Source organism: Solanum stenotomum, chromosome 1 (assembly GCF_019186545.1).
Source record: "Solanum stenotomum isolate F172 chromosome 1, ASM1918654v1, whole genome shotgun sequence".
Taxonomy (NCBI): domain Eukaryota; kingdom Viridiplantae; phylum Streptophyta; class Magnoliopsida; order Solanales; family Solanaceae; genus Solanum; species Solanum stenotomum.
The window spans coordinates 57,817,182-57,839,290 of record NC_064282.1 but is presented as its reverse complement, the minus strand read 5'-3'; the positions used below and the strand labels follow the sequence as shown (position 1 = coordinate 57,839,290).

Below are 22,109 nucleotides of genomic sequence, written 5' to 3'. Positions count from 1 at the left end.
TCATCTTATGAACGTGAATACACCAAAATAACATCTATAAATATAATCACAAACAAGTCTAGATAAGGCCTGAATATACTATTCATCGGGTCTATGAACACTGTTGGGGCATTAGTTAATCCAAAAGACATTACCAAGAACTCAAAGTGTCCATAACTAGTTCTAAAAGCTATCTTTGGAACGTCTTTCTCCCGAACTCGTATCTGGTGGTACCCTAATCTTAAATCAATCTTTGAGAAACACTTAGCACCTTGTAATTGATCAAACAAGTCATCTATCCTCGAAAGGGGATACTTATTCTTTATAGTTGCCTTATTCAGCTGTCGGTAATCGATACACATTCTAAGTGAGCCATCTTTCTTCCTTACGAACAATACTAGTGAACCGCATGGTGAAGCACTAGGTCTAATAAAGCCTTTATCCAGCAAGTCTTTCAGCTGATCCTTCAACTCCTTTAGCTCAGCATGAGCCATTCTATAAGGAGGGATAGATATGGGTTGTGTACTTGGTAGCATATCGATAGCAAAATCAATTTCCCGTTCTGGAGGGATACCAGGGAGCTCGTCTGGAAATACATCTAGAAACTCATTAACTACCGGAAGAGACTAAAGAGTTGGTGGTTCTGCATCTATATCATGAACGTGAACAAGATAATAAATACAACCCTTGGTAATTATCCTCCTCGCCTTAAGATAGGAAATAAACTTACCTTTAGGCGTTGTTGTATCGCCTTTCCATTCCCGAACTACCTCTCCTGGAAAGTGGAATCTAACAATCTTTGTCTAGCACTCAACATTAGCATAACAAGACGCTAACTAGTCCATACCCATAATAACGTCAAAATCGACCATCTCTAACTCTACGAGATTTACAGAGGTCTGACGGTCGATAATCTCTACCGTGAAACCTCGATAGACTCTCCTGGCAATAATAGACTCACCAACTGTTGTAGATACAATAAAGGGTCGATCTAATGACTCTACTACTATACATAACTTCCCCGCAATAAATGGAGTAACATAAGACAAAGTAGATCCAGGATCTATCAAAGAATAAACACAATGGGAGCAAACAATCAATGTACCTGTCACAACATCTGGTGATGACTCTGAGTCCTGTCAGCCAGTTAATGAATACGTACGATTCTGCCCACTACCAGAACTAGATGATCCCTCTCTGCCTCCACCTCTATCTCTACGTGCTGAAGTCTGGGGTCCACTCCTTGTAGACTGTGGTGATGAGGAGGAACCTACTGTTGACCTGGTCAACTTACCTATACCACCCTAACCTATGGTAGGGTAGTTTCTCCACTCATGCCCCTCCTGTCCACAAGATTAACAACCCGTGGAACCCTTTCTACACCTCCCAAAATATATCCTACCGCAAGTAGCGCAATGCGGTAGGGCTGTCCTAGCCTAGTCTGAACCCCTCTGCTACTGCGAGCCTGATGTTTGTGAACCCTCACCTGGGCCTGACTGTTCCTGATGATCAAATCTACTACCCTGGAACTATTGTGGTGGAGGTCTAGGTAGCCTAATAGAATATTGAGGTCTGGGACCACTTTGAAAATCTCCATGTGAACCAGCGGGCCTATCCCTCTTCTGTCTCTCTCTCTCGACCCTCTCACTCATATACTGTAAATGTCGGCGATCCTCTATACCTTGTGCACATGCCTGAATTCGTGAGATATCCATATTATCATTTAGTGCAGCGGTAGAACAAGCATCGATATAGTGTAAGTTGAGCCCTCCCACAAATCTACGCACCCTATCAGGCATCGTATCAACAAATGTTGGTGCATATCTAGCCAATGAATCAAATCTCAGCCCGTACTCTCGAACACTCATGCTGCCCTGTCGGAGGTTCATAAACTGGTCCATCCGGCCATCCATAATCTCTCGAGGCAAATAATGATCTATGAAAGCTTCTGTAAAGTTATCCCAAGTGGGTAGGGATGCATCTTTTCCCCTAGATCTCTCCAAACTCTCGTACCATAATACTGCAATATCACGCATTCGAAATGCTGCTAACTCAACCGACTTAGTCGTTGAGGCATGCATGACTCTAAAGATCCTGTGAAGCTGATCAATAAAGTGTTGAGGGTCTCCTTTGTGATTTGTCCTTGTAAACTGTGAAGGATTCAAGGCAATAAATTCATGAACTCTCGTACTTGCAGGTCCTTCAGAAGGTCCGGCAACATCTGGCGCAATTGGTTGGCACTATGCAACTACAAACTGTGCTAACATACATACTGCACTCTTGAAATCCTGATCAGATGGAATAGGAGGAACTAGATGTGGTATTGCTGGTGGAGCCGGAAGTCCTATAGCCCTCGGAGGTTCCTGAGGCGGTGGAGAAGCTATAGGGGCTGAGAAGATGTCTCCCCCTGGGTCTCACAATAGGCTACCTCCACCTGTGGTACCTTGCCAGTACCCTCGCATGCAGTTGTATCTAGCCTCTAGCTAGTTGTGGTCTTTCTAGTGTCAGTCATCTTTATCTGCATACAAGTATTAATTATAAGACAGAAACCTCAACCCTTAAGACACCGCTTTATAGCACGAGGTGAGCAAAAGAATGATAGTCATTCTAGCATGCCCGGTAGCTTCTTGCTTATCAGATATGGTGCACAATACATTTATAAACAAGACTCTACTAGACATGGCTTGCAAACTCCCTAGGATACGACGTTGCTCTGATACCAAGATTGTCACGCCCCAAACTCGAGGGGTGCAACTGGCTCCTAATGCCAAAACTTAGGCCTGAGCCGATCCTGCTGAACCATTTGCTACTAGCACATGGCAGCCACACACAATCAAGAAAACAAACAAGTTTATCTTGGCTTAAAACTAAGTCATCGGCCAGCAAGGAGCCTGTCAACTGATCTATAAAAGAAACAGCTACTCCCAGGAGATCAAATAAATAAATAGCGAACTAGCACAAAAGTCCTAATCTGGCCGTCAGGGCCACCATGATATCTATACCAAAACTAAAAGCAGGTATATATCATTACAATACATCAAACAACTCACAAGCTTCAACAAACCAACAACATAGGCCAGTATGGCCATAACGTAGCTATACACCCCACACACTGGTCTGCGAGCCTCTAAGAGTAGTAAAGATTAACGGGAAAGGACCCCATCCTACCCATAAAGATATATACAACAAATGGTTAAAAACCTCCCAACTCTGGCAGCTCCGAAGGAAAGGGCAAGCCAACCGGATAAAAGTCAATCTTATTGCTGAGGAGGTCTACTCGGTCGTCTGTCAGGACCTTCAGGAAAGAATGCAGCTCCCCGAAGGCAATGGGGCGTCAGTACAAAATAATGTACAGAGTATGAAAGGCAATAGACTATGTGGAAGTATCCTGATATACTGGACTAATATGATAAGTAAATCAAGGATAAGATAAGTTTACTGACCTACCCTAAATCTAAACTTATCAAAAATAATAAAACAACAACCTACCCAAACCCTCATAAACTCGGCAGGTACAAACAGTACACAAAACCACCTACTCAGGCCCCCATAAGCCCGGAAGGTGCCAATCAGACTATATACCCCTATCAGAAGTCCCCTAGCCCCGTGGGCAGTCACGTAGCCCTCTTAGGCATTAATATAGCCCCGTAGGTAGCACATAGCTCTCTTAGGCATCAACATAGCTTATAGATAACTCATAGCCCTCTTAGGCAACAACAAGGCCCTGTAGGAAGCACATAGCCTTCTTAGGCGTCAATATAGCCCAGTAGGCAACTCATAGCCCTTCTAGGCATCAATATAGACCCATAGGCAACTCACACTTCATTTAGGCATTCATATAACCCTGTAGGCAGAACATACCCCTTCTAAGCATAGATCACATTCCTACAGCTAACTACAATAGCCCCAAGGGCAACAATAACAATTCAATTGCTAAAAGATAGCAATTTAGTTATAAGAAACCTATACAAATAGCCTCTAAGTCGTGTCCAACATAGGGACGCTACTAACTGAATAAGAATCCTGATAAGGGAGGATTATATCAACTCGAGCAGCCAACAATCAACAATAATGGCTACAAGTGTAACAAGGATAACAACCCAATTACATTGCTCCTAAGCTTTAAGAAAACATGTCGTAAGTAAGGAATAACCTTAACATACCTTTCCAATTAACGCTCGAAAGACCCTAGTTCCTTCACGAAAGTTGTTCCTTATGTCCTAAGCTTCGCAAATACTATATATACACAGTTGGTACGCACCTATAAATAGTTCATAATTAATCTTGAATCGGAAGATTTTCCATATTGCCCCAACTTATCGAAACGTCCGTAGAAATTCATAAAAACAATCATAAAAAGGTCCCGAAATGATTACATTAGTTAACTAAGTGTAAACCTTGAAGAAACACCAATAACTACAAATTTATATCTTCAAAAACCAGCTCCAAACGCAGCTAATAGAAGGGAAAAATGATTGCCACGTGTAGGGATTACGTTTCTATCCACGAGGACAATGTTTAATGGTAGAAATTATCAAAAACTAACCTTCATCATGCTAGAAATCCATAGGAATTCTCCCTTAAACTTTCTCTCTGGTTTGTAACTGAAATGGAATGTTTTCATGGCTTAAAACGTAAAAATAAGCCGACATACCATATTTTTGACCCGACCCGGATCCAACCTGGATTTTCCCTCAGCAGTCCCTAGTAAAACCGTCATAACTTTTTTCTCTTATGTCGATTTGATACAGGGTTTTTTGCGTTGAAAATTAGACTCGTAGGCCTTCGATTTAATGGGTGGTAGGCCTTCTAACTCTTTATATATTGGGAGAAAACATCCAAGACATTTGACCCAAATTTTAGACAAATCTTTAAAAAGGAACTTACGATAACTTTCGCCAACTTTATTTTGCCACTTATTTAACTTCAAAACTTGATATACAACCCTTGAACACTTAAAATATGACATACCACATCATTTTTAATTTATTACTCACCCTCCTTGTCTTTCCATGAAGATACGAGTTAATTTAGACGTTTAGGAAAGTCGGCGTGTTAAATGTTTATACTACACTACTTGTTATAACTAAAACAAGACAGGTAAATACGATTGATATCATAGAGGTTGTTCATAGAGAAGATAATACATAGGGCTATGACACTTGCGTAATCTCTTCATATTTATATACGATTGTGATGCTAATTTCTATCATTTCGTTGACTCGCAAGGTTGATATTATATTAATGGTCTCTCGAGCCTCTAACTGTCTACCTATTACCTATATTGTTAAGTGATGATGGCCATAACTAATCTGAATGCATTTATATCTCATGTATGGGAGTCAATTAGGATAAACTATCCTAGTTGCAAAACTGTTACCAGAACGCATCCTACTCCACTTAATCTAGTTCTATCTCTAACTTTCCTCTCTCTAGTTCCATTAGAGATTATCAATTTATCATATAAGTATAATACCAAGAGAACAAAACATATGGTAGAAAATCACAATAACAACTATATATTAAAATGCAAAGTTCATACTATGGCCACAAGTCATGACGCTAGAGAGAGGGCTTTAGCCACTCAAATCTGATTACAAAAGCTACAATTCATGTAACAAACAATAAATAATGCTAAGTAAAGAGATGAAGAGTTAACCCTAAGAGAATTTTGCCTTCGCTCTTGCACTTGCTTCCATAATAGTATCTCCTCCTAAGAATGATTAAGTATGGGGGGTGAATTTTGACCCCCCACTCACATTGGGACTGGCGCCATAAGCCTCTAGGGGTCACTTTAGGCTTGACTCAGCGAGGTCATTCCAGTTTGTCCCATACTTGTATGTGCACCTACAATGCACAAAGCACCTTACGTGAGTTCCAAAACATTTAAATTGCATACAAATTAAGAGTATTAAGCTTGATTATCCTTAAAATAAAGTATCAACATAGAACTAGATAAGCAAATGAGCAATTACATGATATATTGGAATTTTATTTCACAATTCATAAATATATAATTTGGGCATCTTTCAGCTAAGGGATACAGTGAAGGGTCAGGTACATACCGAGTCTGCAGATATTGTGTCAACTGAGATAGCAAGCCTGTTTATGAAGACAAGATGTCATCTTTCATTGGATTATACTTGCATGAAGTGGTTATCATGTGACAGCAAGGTGTATTTCGTATGCGAGAAAAGATGTTAGTGGTTAATTATTTAGTTGCACTCTAACTTCAACTTTTTTAATGGGAGCTATTTTACTTGGTTTGTCAGGAAAAAAAAAAGAACTTTGGATATTTATTACTAGTGTTGATATTCTAGCTCTAGATGTATCTGCAGGTCATCTGAAATGCGGATTTAGTGCTAGCCATCCTGGATAAGTTCCAGGTTGAACTTATTTTGACTTGTAGAAAGAATGGTATATTTCCTGTGAAACTCTCTTTCATGTGTTCTCCGACATATTATGTGTTGGACGTATGATTAATCACTTATATACGTGCTTCAATGAAAAGTGTATGACATAAAATGAAAAAAAAAACATAAAATAGCTTTAAATTGCAATTCAACTACATATATAGAGGCTCATGCACTCAAGGTATGGCCTAGTCTTCAATGAATTTAGAGGAGAATCATAAGGTCTCATGTTTGTTGCCAATCTGTGTTTAAAACATAATTACTGATTTCAACAAACTTTGCAGAAACACGTAGTTACCAAAGTTTAATGAACCAGTAAGAACAGAAGAACATAAATTAATTCACAAAAACTAAAATCTGTAAAACATACCAGAGTCTGTAAAAGACAGAATGGAAAATGATCAAGCCCATTGAATGCACAATGTCCCCTTAAGGAAAGTATTCCCCTCTAGTATCCGAGGTATGATTTGGAATATGTCCTCCCAGGATAGAATGATATCAATCACCAGTGTATTGATACCCAAAACACTGGTGTCAGTGAGCCACTCAACGACATTAAAGTACATGAAAAATATTTGTGCAGAAGAAGAAGAAGAAACCATAAATTTTTGTAAGTTTAAAAAATTCTGAAGAATAACTAGTATTTATAGCCAAGAGGAACTGATTCCGAAAGGTTGCAACCTTTCAAAATCCACACGACCATTAATGAAAGTTTGCAACCTTTCAAATGGTTATGGCTGTTCCTGAAAGTTGTAACCTTTCAGAACAATCATTTCCAACGGCGGGAAATTTAAATAAAACAGGAAAGTTTAAATAAACTGGGTCGCGCGCGGATCTTAGTCGGGTCGGAACGTTTCGGTTAATTAACTAATTAATTGAAATGTTTTGGCCATTTAATTTAATTTAATAAATAAATATTTAACTAAATCTCTCGATCGATCATTTTCCAAAGCCAAAGCTGAGTGACGACGACGGCGGCGCGAAGGGGTCCCTCTTTCCAACCCTTTTAATAATTAATAGAAGTGCTTCTCTATTTAAACTCTTCTATTTTTCCTTCCACCACCGATGAGGGAGAAATGCCTTTTTACTAAAGCATAAGAGGACTTTTCAAGTTCCCAACTTTTCAAGTTCTTCTTTTTTCATCTTCCCTCCATTTCCCATTAACTCTTGCTATATACCCAACAATCCCCCACATGAATGGGGAATGGTTATAACATAAGGAATGCACGGACGAGTGTGTACTTTACAAGAAAGGATTAATTGTATCTGGATAAGTAGGTTTCCCCTTGGACTTTCTGTAGTGAACATATGTCGGATATACTCGATCAATCGGTAGATGCGATATCTTTGAACTGTCAAGCTTTGGTGTATACCTAGACAATCATATGTCACACAATTAACCCTTTACCGTTTATGGTTCTCACAGTTGTGTTCGTTTTAACCATGAACACCTTTTAGTTTCATGTGTGTATAGAGAATAGGCTTTTGACATAAAATTCTCTTTGAAGTGGCTTACACTTCACACTCACATAGGTGATTTCTAACTGTGTCATCTCGTAGATACACTATTTGGTCAAATCTATCAAACATAGCAAATCATTAAAAACTTTAAGCTTTATTAACTCATTAACAAGCCTTAAAGTCTTAACCTTGTTCCTGAACATTGTCTTCATCATGAGAATGGATTGAGTTGATTGACAATGTCGAACCGTCAGTCACAACTTTGTTTTTCTCCTTGAATCTAGCTCTTAGGATCTCCAGTCTGCTAGATAGAGTTACCACCATATTGACTTGTCCTAAACCGTAAACCCACTCCCTTAGATGATCTTTCAACTGACTCTCTCACTAGGCATTTCTTTAGTGGATCTAACACATTATCGCTTGACATCACACAGTCAATTGTGATATTTCCACTAGAGAGCAGTTGTCTTATGGTTTTATGTTTCCATCGTATATGACGAGACTTCCCGTTGTACGTGACACTCCCTGCCCTACCTATTGCTGCTTGACTATCACAATGTATGCAAATAGGTCCCACAGGTTTAGGCCAGAATGGAATATCCTCTGAGAAATTTTGGAGCCATTCAACTTCTTCACCAGCATTATCTAAAGCAATAATTTTAGATTCCATTGTGGAGCGAGCGATACATGTCTGTTTGGACGATTTCCAAGAGACTGCTCCTCCACCAAGTGTAAACACATAACCACTTGAGGATTTTACTTCATTTGACCCGGTGATCCAATTTGCATCACTATATCCTTCAATCACAGCAGGATATTTATTATAATGCAAAGCATAGTATTGTGTATATTTCAGATACCCCAACACACCTTTCATTGCCATCCAGTGTGTTTGATTCGAATTACTAGTGAACCAACTCAATTTGCTAATAACACATGATATATCTAGTCGTGTACAATTCATAATATACATCAAACTTCCCAACACTCTCGCATATTCCAATTAACAGTCACTTTCACCTACATTCTTTTGAAATGTATAACTTAAATCAATTAGAGTTTTGATAACATTGAAATTCAAGTACTTGAACTTATCCAATACTCTTTAAATATAATGAGATTGAGATAATGCTAGTCCCTGAGGATTTTTGAGAATCATGATCCCTAAGATCAAATCAGCAACTCCTAAGTCCTTCATAATCGAACTTGCTGGACAGCATGCGCTTAGTAGCATTTATATCATCAATATCTTTACTCATTATTAACATGGCATTACCATACAGACAAACTATGACTTCATGATTCGGAATGTTTTTAATGTAAACACACTTATCACATTCGCTAATCTTGAATCCATTTGCCAATATTGTTTGATCAAATTTAGCATGCCATTGTTTGGGTGCTTGTTTTAGCCCATAAAGCGACTTCACAAGTCTGCACACTTTCTCTTCTTTACCAGGAACCACAAACCCTTCAGGTTGTTCCATGTAAATTTCTTCCTCCAACTCTCCATTTAAAAAGACTGTCTTTACATCCATTTGGTGGATTTTAAGATCATGCACTGTCGCTAGTGCTATTAACATCCTAATTGATGTTATCCTGGTTACTGGAGAGTATGTATCAAAGTAGTCCAGACCTTTCTTTTGTCTGTATCCTTTGACCACAAGTCTAGCCTTATATTTGTCAATAGTCCAATCAGCTTTCATTTTCCTTTAAAAGATCCACTTTGATCCTAAAGGTTTGTTTCCTGGAGAAAGATCAGCCAATTCCCAAGTATGATTACTTAAAATTGATTCGATCTCACTATTGACTGCTTCTTTCCAATAGATTAACTCAGATGAAGACATAGCTGCTTTAAGTGTTGGAGGCTTATTTTCAAGCAAGAATGCCACAAAATCTAGTTCGAAAGAAGTGGATTTCCATTGGCGACTACTATGCCTAGGATTCTCATTAGGTAATGTATTTTCTGTTGATTCTTCCCATGGTTGATATACCGTGAGTTTACGGTATTTCTAATACATTTCACTTACAAGTTGTGTGTGTCTATGGCCTTTTTGAGTTGGTTTTTATCAAGTTTTGCAGGAAAGACGTTCAGGCGCGAAAGTAAAGGGACAGCTGAAATAACTGCAGAAAGGGCACCTATGGAGGTGATCTACGGACCATAGGTCCAGGGTCGCTCCATAGGTGATGGTCGTAAATCACCAGGCAAGGCATGGAAGCCAAATCAGGGAAATCTGACAGAATGGTCCATAGATCACCTCCGTAGGTGCCCTTTCTGCAGTTATTTCAGTTGTCCCTTTACTTTCGCGCCTGAACGCCTTTCCTGCAAAACATGATAAAAACACATAAAAACCAACCCAAAAAGGCCCTAGATACACACAACTTGTAAGTGAAATGTATTAGAAATACCGTAAAATCACGGTATATCAACACCCTCAACTTAAATTCATTGTTTGTCCTCAAGCGACACACTAAGATTCTAAACAACACTTGTATAGAAGCAAGCATTTCACACACAAGCAATCACATGGCTTTCTACCCCACTATCTTTGTGGGTACAAAATTTGTTCTCTTAGACTCGATAAGCTAATTCATGCAGATCAAACCATGACAACAATTGACCAACCAACACATAACATACACTGTTTCACTATCACCAAGGTACCAACTCTCCGACAATGTACTAACTGCCCTTCAAACAAAATTCCTTTTCTTTCGCACAATGACTTACGAATTTTAGTACAAGGATTCATTCAACACTCACACTCAGAAATAACTTCAAGTACAGTTAGCGCTCAGTACCATAGGCTTTCCCTTATTTTCACTGCTTAGACTCTCCAAACTAGACTTTAGGATTACTATAGGACTTTCTTGGCTTGTAGCATAGGCTCAGGGTCAGGTGTGGTACATTTGGGTACTTCTTAGTGACTTTCTGCCATCCTTGACATTACACTAGGCTTTCACCCTCTTTTTGCCTTATTTTTTCCATCCTACCATTTTGCCTTTCTTTCCCTTGATTTCCTTCAACCACGGATGTGACTTTAGACTTTGTAGCTCTTTTTACTTTTATTTTATTTTTCTTTTAGCTTTTGACAAGTCACATCCTTTCCTTTCTTTTTCAACATCAAACTCTTTTCATACCTATTTTCTTTGGGTTTCCTCTTCCATAGCCACCCTCAACTTATAGATTTTCCATTGGTTGAGGTGCACAATACCCGATGTCGGGTCAGGGCGTGGTCGTTTAGGTCTTTCACTTGTCGACTCACATTCAATTTTATATGGACAAATATGTTCAAAGGACTCATCTTTATCTGACTCCATTATCGTATTCTCATGAATTTCAGGATTATCAAATTTCTGAACAAAAAATCGACAAGCCTTAATGTTCATAGCATATCCAATGAATACACAATACATTGTTTTGGTTCCAATTTTCACCCTCTTAGGTAAAGGAACCTCTACTTTGGCTAGACACCCCCACACTTTGAAATATTTCAAGTTGGGTTTCCTTCATTTCCAGAACTCATATGGAATCGATTGCGTTTTGCTACGAGGTACCCTATTCAGTATCTTGTTAGTCGTAAGGATGGCTTCCCCCCATAGATTTCTTGTTGAACCAGAACTATGTATCAAGGCATTCATCATTTCCTTTAATGTTTTATTCTTTCGTTCCGCCAAACCATTTGACTGTGGTGTATAGGGTGCAATAGTTTGATGAATAATACCATATTCCAAACATATCTCTGCAAAAGGAGATTTCTATTCTCCACCCCTATCACTCCGAATCATTTTTATCTTTAGATTCAATTGGTTCTCTACTTCATTTTTGTATCGCTTAAATGCATCAATTGCTTCATCCTTACTATTAAGCAAATATACATAACAAAATCGAGTGCAATAGTCAATAAAAGTAATAAAATATTTTTTCCCACCACGAATGGTGTCGACTTCATATCGCATATATCTGTGTGAATTAAGTCTAAAGGTTTTGAATTTCTTTCAACAGACTTATAAGGATGTTTAACAAACTTACTTATGATGTTTAACAAACTTACTTTCTACAAAAATTTCGCATTTCGATTTATCACATTTGAAATCAGGCTATACTTCTAAAGTAACCAATTTTCTCAAGGCTTTGTAATTTACATGTCCCAAACGGGCATGCCATAATTCTTTTGACTCCAATAAGTAAACAAAAGTAGAATTCTTATTAATACTGTCAACAACCATTATATTCAGTTTGAAGAGACCCTTAGTGAGGTAGCCTTTTCCTAATAATATCGTATTCTTACTTATTACAGCTTTGTCACTAACTAGGACACACGTAAACCCGTTCTTAACGAGCAGTGCAGCAGAAACTAAATTCTTCCTAACAGTAGGAACGTGCAGAATGTTGTTCAGAGTCAACACCTTGTCGGATGTCATTTTCAACATTACTTTCCTAGTTCCTGCAATCCTTGTTGTTGTTATGTTCCCCATGAACATATCTTCATCGAACTCAGCGAGAGTGTACGTCACAAAGTCTTCTTTCATAGAGCAAATATGTCGAGTGGCACCTGAGTCGAGAAACCACTCATTGGAATTTCCAACTAAGTTGCACTCCGAGATCATTGCACAGAGGTCATCTGCATCCTCCATCTCTTCCACGATGTTTGCTTGACTTTTGCCTTTTTCTTTGTCTTTGTCCTTTCTTGGAGCACGACAGTCAGAAGACTTGTGACCAGCCTTACCACAGTTGTAACAATTGCCCTTGAATTTCTTCTTGGCCTGTTTTGACTTATGTCCGTTGGACTTCTTTCTCTTCTTGCCTTTGGTAGGAGCTTCTTCAACAATATTAACTTCAATTATTGTCGAACTCTAACAAGCCTTCTTTCCACCGGTCTTCTTATCTTCCTCAATCTTGAGCTGAATCACAAGATCTTCAAGCTTCATTTCCTTACGTTTATGCTTTAGCTAATTCTTGAAGTCATTCCACAAAGGATGTAACTTCTCGATCATTGCAGCCACTTGAAAAGCTTCATTTACTACCATATCCTCATCAATTAGATCATGGAAAATAAGTTGAAGTTCCTGCACTTATGATCCAACAGTTTTACTATCTGACATTTTATAGTCTAAAAATTTTGCGACCATAAACTTTTTCAAGCATACATCTTCTGTCTTATATTTCTTCTCAAGTGCATCCCACAATTCTTTCGAAGTTGTCATTACTATAGGTCAACCTCTAAAGCACTCAAAATGTAGCCCTTACATAGGAAGTCTGCCTGTTTCCATGCTTCAATAATCATGATTTTTTCTCTGTCTAACATTTCAGCAACAGGCACTGGGTTACTTCATTGGTGAATTTCTACAGACCAAGAGTGGTAAGCCAGAAAAATATCCGTTGGTGTCATCCTTTGAAATTCCCACCAGAGAATTTTCCCGGTTTCTCTGTTGGTGTTACCGCAGTTCGGATAGGTGCAGCAACAACCAGCGTAACATTATCATTTTTCATTTCAGAATCTATAATAAACAGATATGATACAAATGACTCAATAAGCAATAACTTGAATTTCAAACTTAATAGGTGTATAAAACCATGAAGGTTTTTGTCTCCACCAGAAACACAGATTAAAATAAAATAAATAATTTCCTTAAGATTGTTGTCAATCTGTATTTAAAATAGAATTACTGATTTCAACAAACTCTGCAAAAACACATAGTTACCAAAGTTTAATGAACTAGTAAGAACAGAAGAACATAAATTAATTCACAAAAACTAAAATCTGTAAAACATACCAGAATCTGTAAAAGACAGAACGAAAAAAGATCAAACCCACTAAATGCACAGTGTCCCCTTAAGGAAATTATTCCCCTCTATTATCCGAGGTTTGATTTGGAATATGTCTTCCCAGGATAGAATGATCTCAATCACCAGTGTATTGATACCCAAAACGTTGGTGTCAGCGAGCCAGTCAACGGCAATAAAGTACACGAAAAATATTTGTGTAGAAAAAGAAGAAGAAGAAACCAGAAATTTTCGTAAGTTTAAAAAATTCTGAAGAATAATTGGTATTTATAGCCAAGAGGAACTGATTCTGCAAGGTTGCAACCTTTCAGAATCCACACAACCATTAATGAAAGTTTGCAACCTTTCAAACGGTCATGGTTGGTCCTGAAAGTTGCAACCTTTCAGAACAGTCATTTCAGACTGAAAGCCTAGTGCTCCAACTCTCCATTTAAGAAGGCTGTCTTTACATCCATTTGGTGGATTTTAAGATCATGCACTGCCGCTAGTGCTATTAACATCCTAATTGATGTTATCCTTGTTACTGGAGAGTATGTATCAGAGTAGTCCAGAACTTCCTTTTGTCTGTATCCTTCGACTACAAGTCTAGCCTTATATTTGTCAATAGTCCCATCGGATTTCATTTTCCTTTTAAAGATCCACTTTGATCCTAAAGGTTTATTCTTTGGAGGAAGATTAGTCAATTCCCATGTATGATTACTTAAAATTGATTTGATCTCACTATTGACTGCTTCTTTCCAATAGATTGACTGATATGAAGACATAGTTGCTTTAAATGTTGGAGGCTCATTTTCAAGCAAGAATGCCATAAAATATGGTTCGAAAGAAGTGCATTTCCGTTGGCGGCTACTATGCGTAGGATCCTAATTGATGTTATACTTGTTACTGGAGAGTATGTATCAAAGTAGTCCAGACCTTCCTTTTGTCTGTATCCTTTGATTACAAGTCTGGCCTTATATTTGTCAATAGTCCCATTGGCTTTCATTTTCCTTTTAAAGATCCACTTTAATCCTAGAGGTTTATTTCCTGGAGGAAGATCAGCCAATTCCCAAGTGTGATTACTTAAAATTGATTTGATCTCACTATTGACTGCTTCTTTCCAATAGATTGACTCAGATGAAGACAAAGTTGCTTTAAATGTTGGAGGCTCATTTTCAAGCAAGAATGCCACAAAATCTGGTTCGAAAGAAATGCATTTCCATTGGCGACTACTATGCCTAGGATCCTCATTAGGTAGCGTATTGTCCATTGATTCTTCACATAGTGATTTAGGTCTTTCACTTGTCGACTCACATTAAGTTTTATACAGATAAATATGTTCAAAGAACTCAACGTTATCTGACTCCATTACCGTATTCACATGAATTTCAGGATTATCAGATTTGTGAGCAAAAAACCGACAGGCCTTACTGTTCACAGCATATCCAATGAATACACAATCCACTGTTTTGGTTCCATTTTTCACCCTCTTGGGTAAAGGAACCTCTACTTTGGCTAGACACCCCCACACTTTGAAATATTTCAAGTTGGGTTTCCTTCATTTCCATAACTCATATGGAATCAATTGCTACAAGGTACCCTATTAAGTATCTTGTTAGTCGTAAGGATGGCTTCCCCCCATAGATTTCTTGGTGAACCAGAACTATGTATCAAGGCATTCATCATTTCCTTTAATTCTTTATTCTTCCGTTCCACCAAACCATTTGACTGTGGTGTATAGGGTTCAGTAGTTTGATGAATAATACCATATTCCAAACATATCTCTGCAAAAGGAGATTCGTATTCTCCACCCCTATCGCTCCAAATCATTTTTATCTTTAGATTCAATTGATTCTCTACTTCATTTTTGTATTACTTAAATGCATCAATTATTTCATCCTTGCTATTAAGCAAATATACATAACAAAAATCGAATGCAATCGTCAATAAAAGTTATAAAACACTTTTTCCCACGACGAGATGGTGTCGACTTCATATCGCATATATCTATGTGAATTAAGTGTAAAGGTTTTGAATTTCTTTCAATAGGCTTATAAGGATGTTTAGCAAACTTATATTTTACCCAAATTTCACATTTCGATTTATCGCATTTAAAATCAGGCTATACTTCTAAAGTAACCAATTTTCTCAAGGCATTGTAATTTACATATCTAAAACGGGCATGCCATAAATCATTTGACTACAATAAGTAAACATAAGCAGAATTCTTATTAATACTGTCAACAACCATTACATTTAGCTTGAAGAGACCCTCAGTGAGGTAGACTTTTCATAAGAACATCTCATTCTTACTTATTACATTTTTGTCACTAACTAGGACACACTTAAACTTGTTCTTAACGAGCTGTGCAGCAGAAACTAAATTCTTCCTAATAGTAGGAACGTGCAAAATGTTGTTCAGAGTCAACACCTTGTCGGATGTCAGTTTCAACATTACTTTCCTAGTTCCTACAATCCTTGTTGTTGTTATGTTCCCCATGAACAGATATTCATCGAAATCAGCAGGAGTGTACATCGCAAAGTCTTCTTTCGCAGAGAAAATATGTCGAGTGGCACCTAAGTCGAGAAACCACTCCTTGGGATTTCCAACTAAGTTGCACTCCGAGATTATTGCACAGAGGTCATCTGCATCTTCCATCTCTTCCACGATGTTTGCTTGACTTTTGCCTTTGTCCTTTCTTGGAGCACGACAGTCAAAAGACTTGTGACTAGCCTTACAACAGTTGTAACAATCGCCCTTGAATTTATTCTTGGCCTGTTTTGACTTATGTCCGTTGGACTTCTTTCTCTTTTTGCCTTTGGTAGGAGCTTCTTCAACAATATTAAATCCAACTGTTGTCGAACTCTTACGAGACTTCTTTTCGGCGGTCTTGTTATCTTCCTCAATCTTGAGCCGAATCACAAGATCTTCAAGCTTCATTTCCTCGCCTTTGTGCTTTAGATAATTCTTGAAGTCGTTCCACAAAGGAGGTAACTTCTCGATCATTGCACCCACTTGAAAAGTTTCATTTACTACCGTATCTTCAGCAATCAGATCATGGAAAATAAGTTGAAGTTCCTGCACTTGTGATCCAACAGTTTTACTATCTGACATTTTATAGTCTAAAAACTTTGCGACCATAAACTTTTTCAAGCATACATCTTCTGTCTTATACCTCTTCTCAAGTGCATCCCATAATTCTTTTGAAGTTGTCATTGCACTATAGGTCATCCTCTAAAGCACTCAAAATGTAGCCCTTACATAGGAAGTCTGCCTGTTTCCATGCTTCAATAATCATGATTTTTTCTCTGTCTGACATTTCACTGGAGTAACTTTATTGGTGAATTTCTGCAGACCATGAGTGGTAAGCTAGAAAAATACATGTTGCTGCCATCCTCTGAAATTCACACCAGAGAATTTTCCCAGTTTCTCTACTGGTGTTACCGCAGTTCGGGTTAGTGCAGCAACAACCACCATAACATTATCATTCGTCATTTCAGAATCTATAATAAACAGAAATTGATACAAATGACTTAGTAAGCAATAACTTAAATTGCAAACTATAAAACCACGAAGATTTTTGTCTCCACCAGAAACACAGATTAAAATAAAATAATTAATTTTCTTAAGATTGTTGCCAATCTGTGTTTAAAATAGAATTACTGATCTCAACAAACTTTGCAAAAACACGTAGTTACCAAAGTTTAATGAACTAGTAAGAACATAAATTAATTTACAAAAACTAAAATCTGCAAAACATACCAGAATCTGTAGAAGACAGAACGGAAAAAGATCAAGCCCACTGAATGCACAATGTCCCCTTAAGGAAATCATTCCCCTTTAGTAATTGAGGTTTGATTTGGAATATGTCCTCCCAAGATAGAATGATTTCAATCACCAATGTATTGATACCCAAAACGTTGGTGTCGGCAAGCCAGTCAACGGCAATAAAGTGCACAAAAAATATTTATGCAGAAGTAGAAGAACAAAACAGAAATTTTCGTAAGTTTAAAAAATTCTGAAGAATAATTGGTATTTATAGCCAAAAGGAACTGATTCTGAAAGGTTGCAACCTTCCAGAATCCACACGACCATTAATGAAAGTTTGCAACCTTTCAAACGGTCATGGATGTTCCTGAAAGGTGCAACCTTTTAGAATAGTCATTTCCAACGGCGGGAAATTTAAATAAAATCGGAAAGTTTAAATAAAACGGGCCGTGCGCGGATCCGAGTCTAGTCGGAATGTTTCGATTAATTAACTAATTAATTGAAACGTTTTGGCCAGTTAATTTAATTAAATAAATAACTAAATAATTAAAGCAAACTTTGTCAAAAAAATAATCTCTCATGCGATCATTTTCCAAAGCCAAAGCTGAAGTCGAAGCCGAGCCGAGTGAGCGACGACGACGATGACGCAAGGGGGGTCCCTCTTTCCAACCCTTTTAACAATTAATAGAAGTGTTTTTCTATCTAAATTCTTCTATTTTTTTCCTTCCACCACCGATGAGGGAAAATGCCTTTTTACTAAAGTATAAGAGGATTTTTCAAGTTCCCAACTTTTCAAGTTCCTCTCTTTTCATCTTCCCTCCATTTCCCATTAACTCTTGCTATATACCCAATAAAGTTCAAATATCAGTGAAGGCAAAGAAACACTATGTAATTTTTTCTCATCTGCCTAAGTTAGTGATCGACATGTAGCAATTTGGAAGTTAGATGGTAGCAAAAAGAAATCAACATGTTGCTTGCTTTCAATGGATCACCCTGTTGTTACAACATTAAAATTGGAGATGAAAATAATGTGAGTGTACGTGCTTTAACAATAAGTTATGTTGATTCTTGAAGGTCACATAATTTTTTTCAAATATATACTATAATTCTTTCAAAATTTTCAGTATATGCTTGGAGGGTCACACTGGTTTTTAAAAATATTTACCATTGAATTTGAAATCTTGATAATCCAAATTATGATAATCACAATAATATATTATGTAAAAAAAAATCAATAATATATTTTTATTTTAAAATTGATCCAAGTAAATTTTAAATTTTGAATATAATTTTGATACGTAATTTTTAATAGCAATTTCATCACTTTTCATAGTTAAATAAAATCTAAACCTCAAAAATAATAAATTCTCTTTGGTTTCTCTTATTTTTTAATGTTCAATATCTTATTATATTTATATTTTTCTTAAATCAAACTTATATAAGGATCAAACATTATCTAATAAAATTCAATCATAAGAAGTAATTAAAGAGGGGAAATGAGATGATGAAGGGAAAAGATTAAAGAAGCTGGTGTAGGGACTGCACTTTTATTTTTCAATTTAAGTTAGTATTTGACCATAAATTTGTTTTACAAATGTTATTTAATAGGAGTATCCCAAAATAATTATTTTTTCTATTACTACATTTGAAAAGACCATTTGTTACAAATCTATTTAATTATGGATGTTTCTTTTCATGAACAACCTAACGTAATGTATTAATTTAATGTATGACTTAAAGATTACTAATGTATTTTGGTTTAAGGTTGTAAACTAATGATTTCTACATCCTATAAAAGGGTATTCTTTCACCCTTAAGAAAGACAACAAAAAGAGATAAAAGAATACTATTTACTCTATACTTGTCATTAGCATTTGTCTTCCATTTCTTATTTAGTATTGTTGTATTTTGCTCTCATTTTACAACACATTATCAGTACGAGTCTCTAACCAATTGAGACCTACTTAATTTGGGATTATCTTAATTCCTAAAAGTTAATCAATTTTCTTTCCGAGTCAGATATACATTTTTATAACATATCTAATAGGACTTACATAAGTCTTTGATCAACAATTTAATTACTGCACACATAACTTGCTTTAGGTATTAGTATGATACTTTACTAGGCATAATAATCAATACAATTCAGGTTTATATGTTTATGTTGTTTATATGCTACTAACTTATAACTCTAAATTAAATACTAGGGCTTATGATAACATGCTAGTTAGAATACTCGTAAGTATTTTAATTTCATAAATTTATGATTAATATTGGTATGTCAAAAAGAAAAATATTATGTATTAAATATGACTTGAATCTCTTAAAAATGGCGTTAATATCTATTGAAACTATGATAAATATTGTAGAACTATTAAAAGTACATATTAAATCTATTGTTTCAATACTTCATGATTTTACATGTTTTTAAGACATTCCATATACATGCATATAATATAATTTATAATCATATTATACCTTATTATTTGAACATTAATTAACCATTCATTATAAAGAAACCAACATCATAATATTAACTCAATTATTTTATGATAGTTTTCATCATGTCGAATTTGTCAAAGCTTGAATTTGTGGCACTTGACATTTCTAGAAAGAACTATTTGTCATGGATACTTGATGCTGAAATTCACCTTACTGCTAAGGGTCTTGGTGATAGTATAATCAAAGGAAATAAGGCATCAAGTCAGGATAAAGCGAAAGCTATGATTTTCCTTCATCATCATCTTGATGAAAGCCTGAAGGTTGAATAATTAACAGTGAAAGATCCACTTGAACTGTGGATAGGTTTGAAAGGGAGGTATAACCACCTCAAGGAAACGGTATTGCCAAGGGCTCGTTATGAGTGGATGCACTTACGGTTTCAAGATTATAAAACCGTAATTGAGTATAACTCTGATGTATTTAGAATCACTTCCCAATTAAAATTATGTGAGGAAGTTATAAAAGATAAGGACATGTTGTAAAAGAACCTAACTACTTTTCATGCCTCCAATATGATATTACAGCAGTAATACCGTGAAAAAGGTTTTAAAAAATACTCTGAATTAATCTCATTCCTTCTAGTGGCTGAGCAGCATAATGACTTTTTAATGAAAAATCATTAAACCCATCCTGCTGGAAGTTCTCTATTACCGAAGGCACACGGGGCAGAAGCACACGGCTAGTCTGAAATAAGACAAAATAATCGGGGTCATGATAATATGTGTGGGCGTGGCAAGGGTAAAAGACGATATAATAATCGTCGAGGTGGTGGTCATAACAAAAGGGAGAACTATATGGGTTCTCAAAATAATCCTTCTAAAGGAAAAGGCAATCACTGTCATCATTGTGGCTTTAAAGGTCACTGGAAAAATTAATGTCGGGCACCTGATCATTTTGTCAAGCTGTATAAAAATTCCTTCAAAAGGAAAGGAAATAAAGGTTGTGCCTCATCTTCTAATGCCCGGGTGGAGTCACATTTGACTCTTAAACATGATGTTGAAGCAGGATCTTCTCAAAAATATGATGAGAATGTTAGAGGCAAACTTAGCATTGAAAGATGATGCTTTTGATGGGCTCGATGATATTACTCATCTAGAAGTTGAGGACTTCTTTGGAGATCGCAACTGAGATTAATAATTTAGCTGGGAAATGAATAATGTTTTTATGTATTTTTAATGTCTTGATTAAAGTTTATGAACTTGAAATTTCTTTTGTTAAGTTTTGTACTTCTTATTATGTATTTTTATTCTTTTGAAGATAAATAAATTTTCTCATTCTTCAGTTGAATCCAAGATGAGTAATGGAGATATGTGCCTTGTGGATAGTGTCACAACTCATACGATACTAAGAGAAAATAAATATTTCTCTCATTTGATTAAGAAAAAGGCACATGTTAATACAATATCCTATAGTTCAAAATTGATTGAGGGTCTGGAAGAGCAGTCTTATTACTACCTGGAGGAACATTATTGGTAATCAATAATGCTTTGTATTGTAGTAAGTCTCAAAGAAATTTGTTAAGTTTCAAGGTTGGCTATCATGTTGAGACTGGGAATGAAGGAAATGCCGAATACCTTTATATTACTACAATAAATGCGGAGAAGAAAACTGTGCATGAAAAAATGTCTGCACTTTCTTCTGGGTTGTACCATACAAATATTGTTACGGTTAAATCACATGTCGTGGTAAACAAAAGGTTTACTAGTTCTAATAATTTTATAATTTGGTATGACCGGTTGGGCCATCCCAATTATAATATGATGCGCAAAATAATGGAGAATTTACATGGGCATACTTTGAAAAATCAAAATGTTCTTCAATCAAAGGAATTATGTTGTGCTGCTTGTTCACAAGGGAAGTTGGTTATCAAACCATCAGTGGCTAAGGTTGGGGTGGAATCCACTGCATTTCAAGAACAGATATAGGGTGATATATGTGGACCTATTCACCATGCATGTGGACTATTTAAATATTATATGGTCTTGATAGATGCATCTACAAGATGGTCACATTGTCACACCCTGAGCCTACACCCTGGGCGGGACTAGCACTCGAGAACCATCGATTGCCCCAAGCGAACCCTTGGCTTGGCTTACTTACTCATCGGAAGACTTAAACATAAGAAATAGTCTCAAATAAGGAAACTTATGAAATAAACTTATAATGTCTTTAAGGAAACATTCAAACTAGCCAAAATGGCTACTCAAGTCTCATTACA

At 36.6% G+C, this 22,109-nt stretch overlaps 1 pseudogene; it reads left to right on the top strand.

The window, feature by feature from the left end:
- LOC125854763 (uncharacterized) overlaps positions 1-22,109 on the top strand; it is a 153,476-nt pseudogene that overhangs the window by 91,265 nt on the left and 40,102 nt on the right.